The following is a 10,283-nucleotide window of genomic DNA, read 5'->3' as shown; positions in this document are numbered from 1 at the left end:
TTCCCCCATATCTACTTCTAAGCACCTTCAAACTATGTCCCCTCGTGTTAGCTATTTCAGCCCTGGGAAAAAGCCTCCGGCTATCCACGCGATCAATATCTCTCATCATCTTATACAACTCTGTCAGGTCGCCTCTCATCCTCGGTCACTCAAACAAACTAGTGGACAAACAATTAGGAACAGTGAAACAGGTTAGACTTACCCTGCATCTGAGTTTTAGGCTAGATAACTTGTTAGCAAGAATTTGTAATTAAAATTCTTATTAACAAATCTTGTAGATAAAATTCAAAATTTAAATATTTAAATATTCTTACATTTTTGGTCAGCTGTGGAACCATACTTGCCCATGATATATGGACAACGAAACCATGGACACTACCTAACTATTTTTGCAATATTTATTTATTATATGTATTCCTTTTGGTAATTTATAGTATTTTTTATGCATTGCACTGTATTGCTGCCACAAAGCAACACATTTCACAACATATGCCAGTGATAATAAATCTGATTCTGAATCTGACTTACGATTGGCTAAAAATATAGGCCAAGCCTGTTTCCATTTTGGAGTGTTTTATTTATTTAAATGCCACAATTTTGGGGCTGAAATTCCATGTGTATTTGATTTTCAGGAGATACTGCTGGGGTAAACGCAGGTGAGCAGAGGTCCTTTGCTTAGAAAAGGCCCTATAATGAGTTAACCGATAGCCAGGGAAGTGAGGATTCCCTCCTGTCAGACTGTTTGTGGTAATTTATTTTTTATTCTTTCTATTTCTCTTCCAATATTTATATCTGTGCACCTGTAATGCTACTGTGACACTGTAATTTTCCTTGGGATTAATGAAGTATCTATCCTTCAATCTAGAAGGACCCCTACCCAGAGAGTATACAGCAGCTTGGTGTGCCTGTTTTTGCAGGAAAATGCACGTGTATAATTAATATTTCTAATCATATGTTAATAATTTAATCATATTATAAGCTGTTGGGGAGGGGATAGTAAGGGAGGGGCAATACCCTGCCTGATGCACACATGTACTCCACCATATTTGTTTGTGTTAACTTTATTTTAAAAACGGAAGAGGAAAAGTGATGACTTATAGAATGTGGAGTTTGAATAATTCTTAGAAAATATTAAACATTTCTTTAGAAGTACTGAATGTTTACATTGCTAAACTAAAGCACATTTTTTCAATCATTTTAAATATATTGCTGCATTCTAATTTACCAACATTGGTGCACAAAACCTTAAATTGAGACAATGATAAGAAATGGACTTCATTCACTCAGATTTACTCCACGTTTCTAACATTTGCTGTATTTTGGATTCAGTCATTTCAGTTGTTATTATCGTGCTTATTTTGGTAAAAGTAAATGCTATGTAACTTTATATGTTAATTCTCATTATAGCTAGAAAGAATGATCTGCTTCTTTGACTTGGTCTTTGCTTTTCAGGCTGTGGAGTTACTGCAGATCAACACCAGGTGCAGAGAATCATGAGAATCCGGGATCTGGAACAAGATTTTCTGTCATCATTGGGATTTAATTTATTGAAATGGAGGATAGAATCACAATCATGATTTGCGAGTGGATTTGATTTAAATTTCCAATCAGCTGCTGTTAACATACACAGTATAACACCTTGGTTTCACAACTGACTTCAATACCTTCAGAAATAACACACTGATACAATGATTTGGTGCTGTTTGTGAAAATCTTGCTTGCACTGATTCCCCACTGTTCAATCCCCAATGAACACTCCCAGCATATACTGTATTGTTTAGGGAATACTAGTGGCACTGACTGGAGAGATTTACATGAATCTGTTTATTCTGTAGTGACATCAAAAGGTCAGAGAAACAGATGGGAATATTGATGAAGCCCAGCAAAAAGATAACAAAACTTTACTGCATCTTCTGAAGAACTAAAGTGCAATTTTGTGATAACTATCTTCATCCATTGGTCCAGAATCTTTGTATCCGTTGAAAATAAAGAGCTGTTTCTCATGGATTTTTTCCCCCCAAAATAGGTACGTATTTTATAGAGTCATAGAGCAATACAGCTGGAATACAGGCCCTTCGGCCCAATGAGTCCATACCGACCACAGAGCTCACCCAGCTGGTCCCAATTTCCTGTGTTCTGCCCATATTCCTCTAAATGGTACTACTCAGTGTATCAATCCAAGTGCTTCTTAAATGATATTATTGTACCTGCCTCAGCCACTTCCTCTGAGGCACATTCCATACATCCACGTGAAAAACCTATCCCACAAGTCCCTTTTAAATATTCCCCCTGCCCATCCTAATCCTATTTTTGAACTCCCCAAACTTGGGAAAAAGACAACTGCTGTCCACTTTATCTCTATCTCTCATTACTTTAAACATTATTGCAAGGTTGCCCCTTATTCTTCTATGTACCAAGGAAATGAGACATAGCTTTGCTAACTTCTTTCTATAGCTACTTACTTCTCCTGATAAGTATTTTCTACATTCTTTCCAGTTTAACCACATTGATCCTGTCACAGAATGACCAGAACTATATACACACTGCTCCAAGTGCAGACTCACCAATAACTTATAAAACTGCAACATGATGCCCCAGATTCAATACACAGTATCCTGACTGATGAATACCAGTGTGCTAGACACACAAAATGCTGGAGGAAGTAAGGAGCTGGGAAGTTGATTGGTGAAGGAGATAACAGGGCTGGAGAAGGGATAATCTGATAGGAGAGGACAGAAGGCCGTGGAAGAAGGGGAAAGGGGAGGAGAGGGAGGTGATGGGGAGGCAAGGAGATAAGGTAAGAGAGGGAAAAGGGGATGGGGAGTGGTGAAGGAGTGGGGGGGGGGACATTACCAGAAGTTTGAGAAATCGATGTTCATGCCATTAAGATGGAGGCTAACCAGATGGAATATAAGGTGTTGTTCTTCCAACTTGAGTGTGGCCTCATCACGACAGTGGAAGGGGCCATGGATGGACATATTGGAATGGGAATGGAAAGTGGAATAAAAATGGGTCCTGGGTGGCCGCTGGGAGATCCTGCCTTTTCTGGCAGACAGAGCATAGGTGCTCGGCAAAGTGGTCTCCCAATCTACATCGTCTTACCGACACGCAGGAGGCCACACCAGGAGCACTGAGCATTGTAAGTGACCCTAACAGACTCACAGGTGAAATGTCATTTCACCTGGAAGGCATGTTTGGAACCCCGAATGGTATTGAGGGAGGTAGTGTGCTAAACAACATTTTCACCACCCTGTTTTTCTGTGATGTTGCTTTCAACAAACTATGCCCTTGTACTCCTAAGACACTCAGCCCTATAAGTCCTACACTAGTTCATTATTCTAAAATGCATCATCTAACAATTATCTGTAAACCCATTTGCCACTCCTTGGTGCTTGTACTTTATGATAACCTTCTTAACTATCAACAAGACCTCATGACTTTGTGTCATCCACAGATTTACTGATTAAACTTTGTATGCTTGCATCCAACCTCTTTAGATAAATAATGAATAACAAGGGTCTCAACATGGACCTCTGTGGCACACCACTAGTCAATGGCCTCTATTTTGAGATACAACTTTCAACCACACCCTTTGCTTCCTACTTCAGATTCAATTTCAATCCACCTAACCAGCTCTTCCTGGATTACATGGGACCTCACGTTCCGGACCAACCTTCCAGGACCTCATTGAAGGCCTTGCGAAAGTTCAAATAGATAGCATTCTCAGACCCTACCCTCATCTGCCTTTTTTGTTATCTATTCAAAAATCTGTTAACAACTCATCAAGCACAACTTCCCATGCATGATTCACGCTGATTCCTTCTGATCAGACCCTGTCTATCCATTTGGTGGTAGATCCTGTCCCATAGAATTCCTTCGAATAATTTCCCCATTACTTATGTCAAGGTGAGCAGCCTATAATTTCTTGGCTTGTCCTTGCTGCCCTTTTAAACATCAGAATATTAGCCAACTTCCAGTCTTTAGGAAATTCACCAGTGATTAATGGTGAAGTTATGAATTGCAAAGATAAGGAAACTGAAAAATCAGCTGTCAAACCTTGGTTCTGTTTAATAACAGAGTAAACAACAGTTGCCAGATTTACATACTTTAATGAAAAAAATAAGACCTACCACAACTTTAGAATCTTCCAAAGTTCTTCACAGTCAATGAAGTAATTTTAATGTGTGGTCTCTGATGTAATATAATGAAGTGCAGAAACCATTTTACATGTAACAAGGTCTTAAAGCATTAATGGCCAGATATTCCTAAGGTACATGCTGGAAATATTCAGCATGTTTGACAGCAAACATAGAAAGAGAAACAAAATTGACATCTGAGAACAATTAATTTTCACCCTTTAATATTTTGTATTAATTTTTAATATCAGTGATTTTTTTTTCATTTTTTAATAATTCCATTTTTGAAGGGACCTCGTGTTTTATTGGCTGAAACAATCAAAGTTCAAAGTAAATTTATTATCAAAATATATATATATATATATATGTAACCATACACGAATCTGAGATTCATTTTCTTAGGGGCATTCACAGTAAATGCAGGAAGCATAATCAAATCAATGAAAGGCTGCCCCCAACAGGACGGACAAACAATCAGCGTACAAAAAGCAACAAACTGTCCAAATACAAAAAGGAAGAAGAAGAAGAAATATAAGAATAACCAATAAGCATTAAGTATTGAGAATAGGAGATGAAGAGTCCTTGAAGTGAGTCCATAGATTGTGGGAACAGTCCAGTGATGGGGCAAGAGAAGTTGAGAGAAGTTATCCACTCTGGTTCAGGAGTCTGATGGTTAAGGGGTAATAACTGTTCCTGACCATGATGGTGTGAGACCCGAGGCTCCTGTACATTCTTCCTGATGGCAGCAGCAAGAAGAGAGTATGGCCTGGATGGTGGGAGCCCTTGATGATAGATACTGCTTTTGTGCAACAGCGCTCTGTCTAGATGTGCTCAATGGGGAGGAGGGCTTTACTTGTGATGACTGAGCCAAATCCATTACACTTTGTAGGCTTTTCCATTCAAGGGCATTGGCAATTCCAATGCAACCAGTCAATATATGTGCTACTACATACTGTACCTACAGGAGTTTGTAAAGTTTTAGATGACATGCTGAATCTTCCCAAACTTCTAAAAGAGGAGAGGTGCTGCCATGCTTTCTTTGTAAATGCATTTACATGCTGGACCCAGGAGAAATGCTCTGAAATGATAAGACTGAAGAATTTAAAGTTGCTGACCCTCTCCACCTCAGCTCCTTGTTGAGCAGTGGCTCATGAACTTCTGTCTTCCTGCTCTGGAAGTCAATAATCAGCTCCTTGGTCTTGCCGACATTGAGTGAGAGGTTATTGTTATGGCACCACTCAACATGATCTTCAATCTCTCTCCTATATTCTCCAGCCAGTTGATCAGTGCAGGTCCTTAGTAGTCGGCCAGATACACCATCTGGTCTGCATGCTTTCCATGGATTCTCCCCCAAGGAGGATGCTGCCACTCGACCTCAGAGGCAGATATAACAGGGTCATTGGGAGCCGTGAGAGTTCCTAAAAGTGCCTCCATGATTTAAGACCATAAGACATAGGAGCAGAATTAGGCCATTTGGCCTGTCGAGTTTGCTCCGCCATTCAATTGTGGCTGATCCTTTTTTCCCCTCCTCAGCCCCACTCTCTGGCCTTCTCCCCACAATCTTTGATGTCATGTCCAATCAAGAAGCTGTCAAGCTCAGCGTTAAATATACCCAGTGACCTGGCTTCCACAGCTGCACGTGGTAACAAATTCCACAGATTCACTACCCTCTGGCTGAAGAAAATTTTCAGCATTTCTGTCTTAAATGGACATCCCTCTATCCTAAGGTTCTGCCCTCTTGTCCTAGACTCCCCCAGCAAGGGAAACACCCTTTTCACATCTACTCTGTCTAGGCCTTTCAACATTTGAAAGGTTTCAATGAGATTCCAGCCACCACCACCCCCCCCCCGTCCTTCAAAATTCCAGCAAGTGCAGACCCAGAGCTATCAAACATTCCTCGTATCTTCATCCTTGTGAACCTTCTCAGAAACCTTGCCAATGGTAGCACATCTTTTCTTAGATGAGGAGCCCAAAACTGTTCACAATAGTCAAGGTGAGGTCTCACCAGTGCCTTATAAAGCCTCAACTTCACATCCCTGCTCTTGTATTCTAGACCTCTTGAAATGAATGTTATCATTGCATTTGCCTTTCTCACCACCAAATCTACCCGTAAGTTAACCTTTAGGTTGTTCTACATAAGGATCCCAAATTCCTTTGCATCTCAGATTTTGCAATTTCCTGCCCATTTAGAAAATAGTCTACATATTTATTTCTATTACCAAAGTGCACAGCCATGATTTCCAACACTGTATTTTATTTGAAACTCTCTTCCTCATTCTCCTAATCTGTCTACATCCTTCTGCAACCTACCTGTTTCCTCAACACTACCTGCCCCTCCACTAATCTTCATATCATCTGCAAACCTGGCAACAAAGCCATCTATTCCATTATCTAAATCATTGGTATACAGCATAAAAAGAAGCGGTACCGACACAGACCCTTGTAGAACACCGCTGGTCACTGGCAGCCAATGCTCTAACCATGCCAGTAACTTTCTTGTAATAACTTGATAAGCAGCCTCATGTGTGGCTCCTTGTCAAAGGCCTTCTGAAAGTCCAAACATACAACATCCACTGCATTCCCTTTATCTATCCTACGTATAACTTCCTGAAAGAATTCCAACACGTTCGTCAGGCAAGATTTTCCCTTAAGGAAACCATGCTGACTTTGTCCTACCTTATCCAGAGTTTCCAAGTACTCCATAACTCCATCCTTAACAATTGACTCCAACATCTTCCCAACCACTGAGGTCAGGCTAACTGGTCTATAATTTCCTTTCTGCTGCCTTCCTCTTTTTTTAAAGAGTGGAGTGACATTTGCAATTTTCCATTCCTCTGGCACCATACCAGAGTCCAATGAAAGATCATTACTAACGTCTCCACCATCTTTACTGCTGCCTCTTTGAAAACTCTAGGGTGTAGTTCATCTGGTCTGGGTGACTTATGTACCTTTAGGTTTTTCAGATTTTTGAACACTTTCGCCCTTGTAATAGTAACTGCAGCCACTTCTCTTCCCTCACACTCTTCAACACCTGACTCACTGCTAGTGTCTTCCACAGTAAAGACTGATGTAGAATACTCACTTAGTTCATCTGCCATCTCCTTGGTCCATGTTACTATTTCTCCGGCCTTATTTTCTAACAGTCCTATTAGCCACTCTCATCTCTTTTATTTTTTACATAATTGAAAAAGCTTTTACTCTCCACATTGATATTGTTTGCTAGCTTGCTTTCATTTTTCATCTTTTCCCTCCTAATGGTTCTTTTAGTTGCTCTCGGTAGGTTTTTAAAAGCTTCCCAGTTCTCTATCTTCCTACTAATTTTTGCTTTGTTGTATGTCCTCTCTTTTGATTTTACATTAGCTTTGACTTCCCTTGTCAGCCACAGTTCTACTATTTTGCTACTTGAGTATTTCTTTGTTTTTGGAATACACATGTCCTGCACCTTCCTCATTTTTCCCAGAAGCTCAATCCATTGCTGCTCTGCTGTCATCCCTGCCAGCATCTCCTTCCAATTTACTTTGGCCAACTCCTCTCTCATACTACTGTAATTTCCTTTACTCCACTGAAATACTGCTACGTCAGATTTTGCTTTCTCTGTATCAAATTTCAAGAAGAACAAAATCATATTGTGATCTCTGGTTGCTAAGGGTTCTTTTACCTTGAGCTCCCTGATCACTTCTGGTTCATTAGATACACCCAATCTGGTAGAGCTGATCCTCAGCAGGCTCAACGACAAACTGCTTTAAAAAGCTATCTTGTAGGCATTCAGCAAACTCACTCTCTTTAGATCCACTTCCAACTAATCCCCCCTGCCAAGTTGGCTTAAACCCTCCTCAACCCCTTTAACAAACCTGCCTACAAGAATATTGGTTCCCCTCGGGTTCAGGCGCTGCCTTCACTTTTGAACAGGTCATACCTCCTCCGGAAGAGATCCCAATGATCCAAGAACCTGAAGCCCTGCCCCCTGCACCAGCTTCTCAGCCACACATTAATTTGCCAAATCGTCCTGTTTCTACCCTCACTGGCGCATGGCACAGGCAGCAATCCAGAAATTACTACCTGGGAGGTCCTGCTTTTCAGCTTTCTCTTTTCAGGACCATTTTGACTTTCCGTCCTACGTCATTGGTACCAATATGTACCAAGACAGCTGGCTGCACTCTCTCCTTCTCCAAAATGTTGTGTTCGTGATCTGATCCTGGCACCTGGGAGGAACATAACTACCTGGGTGTCCCATTCAGAGAATCTCCTGTCTGTTCCCCTGGCTATTGAGTCCACTCCCCTCTTCTCCTTTTTTCCCTTCTGCACCACAGATCTATGCTCAGTGCCAGTAACCTGGTCTCTGTGGCATTCCCCTGAGAAACCATCTCCCACAACAGTATCCAAAGCAAGTCTGTTTATTTTTGGGGGGGATGGTCACAGGGGTGCTCTGTGCTAACTGCCTATTCACATTTCCATTTCTCCTAACAGTCACCCAGCTACCAGCTTCCTGCAACTTCAGGCTGACGACTTCCCTAAAACTCAAATGGATGATCTCCTCACTCTCCCAGACAAGCCAAAAGTCCAGTTGCTGCTCCAGATCCCTAACACGGTCCTAAAGGAGCTACAGCCGGATGCACTTCACACAGATGTGGTTAGCTGTTTTGACTGTCAAAGTGAACACAGAAAGCATTGAAGACTTGTTGTCACTTCTTTTGATTGTTTTCACTTTGTAGGAGGTGATAGCACTCAAGCCCAGCCGTGGTCGACGAGTATCCTTCGGTGATTCAAGTTTGGGCTTGAATTGCCACTTTGTACGTGAGATGACTTTCTGGAGATTGCACCTGGACTTCGTGTATTTTTATGTAGTCACCAGACCTGAATGCCACTGATATGGCCCTCAGCACATTCTGGATCTCAATGAAGTTTGTCAGTGACGAGCAAAGAAGATGAATTTCTATTATTTTTCTGCTGAACTATGAATAGAAAATAATGCAGTAACTTGTTCTGCAGAAGGATGCATATTAAGAAGCAATATGTCATTTCTACACTACATTCCAGCTAATGGCTGCTCAAGGCCCCACTTAGGTTCCCAGCCATTCTCAGACGCCTCCCCCCCCCCCCCCCAAAGAGTGGAAGTGTTCAATTGTAAACAAGAGAAAATCTGCAAATGCTGGAAATCCAAGTGACACACACAAAATGCTGGTGGAACTCAACAGGCCAGACAGCTTCAATGGGAAAAAAGAGTACAGTCAACATTTCAGGCCAAGATCCTTCAGCAGGACTGGAGAAAAAAGGCTGAGGAGTAGATTTAAAAGGTGGGGGAGGGGAGAGAGAAACACCAGGTGATAGGTGAATCAAGACATACAAAAAAGCTGGATGAACTCAGCAGGTCGGGCAGCATCCATTGAAAGAAGCAGTCAACATTTCTGGCCAAGACCCTTCATCAGGACTAAAGAAGGAGGGGGCAGGGGCCCTATAAAGAAGCTGGGGGGAGGGTGGAAAACCAATCAGAGGAAAGATCGAGGGGTGGGGGAGGGGAAGCAGGGAGGGGATAGGCAGAAGAGGTGAAGAAGGAATCTAAGGGGAAAGCACTATGGGTAGTAGAAGAAGACAGAATCATGAGAGAAGTGATAGGCAGCTGGAAGAGGAGAGAGTGAAGATGGGATGGGGGAAGGGAGAGGGAGGGAATTACCAGTAAGAGAGGGAAAAGGGGATGGGGAATGCAAAAGGAGTGGGGGAAACATCACTGGAAGTTTGAGAAATCGATGTTCATGCCATCAGGTTGGAGGCTACCCGGATGGAATACAAGGTGCTGTTCCTGAAACATAAGTGTGGCCTCATCACCACAGTGGAGGAAGCCATGGAAAGACATATCAGAATGGGAATGGGAAGTGGAATGAAAATGGGTGGCCACTGGGAGATCCCACTTTTTTGGCGGATGGATCATAGGTGCTCGGCGAAGCGGTCTCCCAATTTTGGATTGTATTTGTGGTAAACCACGTATACCTGTCTGGACACGCCCCTCTGCTGACTGCTCCTGTGGCTCCTTCCACAGACCCCTGGATAAAGGTGATTGTGTCTCTGCTCCTCCCACAGTCATCCAGCATGGATGTGCTCCGTTTTACTGCTAATAAAAGCCTTTCACTAGTTCCAGTCTTTTGGAGTTAT

General features: G+C 42.0%; 1 long non-coding RNA gene across 1 annotated transcript; it reads left to right on the top strand.

The window, feature by feature from the left end:
• Positions 1-512: 512 nt before the first annotated feature.
• On the top strand, positions 513-9,470 carry LOC132400273 (uncharacterized). Its single transcript, XR_009514204.1, has 3 exons — positions 513-747; positions 1,453-2,026; positions 8,604-9,470. It is a non-coding gene; the product is annotated as an uncharacterized LOC132400273 (long non-coding RNA).
• The last annotated feature ends 813 nt before the right edge of the window (positions 9,471-10,283 follow it).

Source organism: Hypanus sabinus, chromosome 10 (genome assembly GCF_030144855.1).
Source record: "Hypanus sabinus isolate sHypSab1 chromosome 10, sHypSab1.hap1, whole genome shotgun sequence".
Classification (NCBI taxonomy): Eukaryota; Metazoa; Chordata; class Chondrichthyes; order Myliobatiformes; family Dasyatidae; genus Hypanus; species Hypanus sabinus.
The sequence above is the reverse complement of the archived record's forward strand: the minus strand, read 5'-3'. Positions and strand labels throughout refer to the sequence as shown.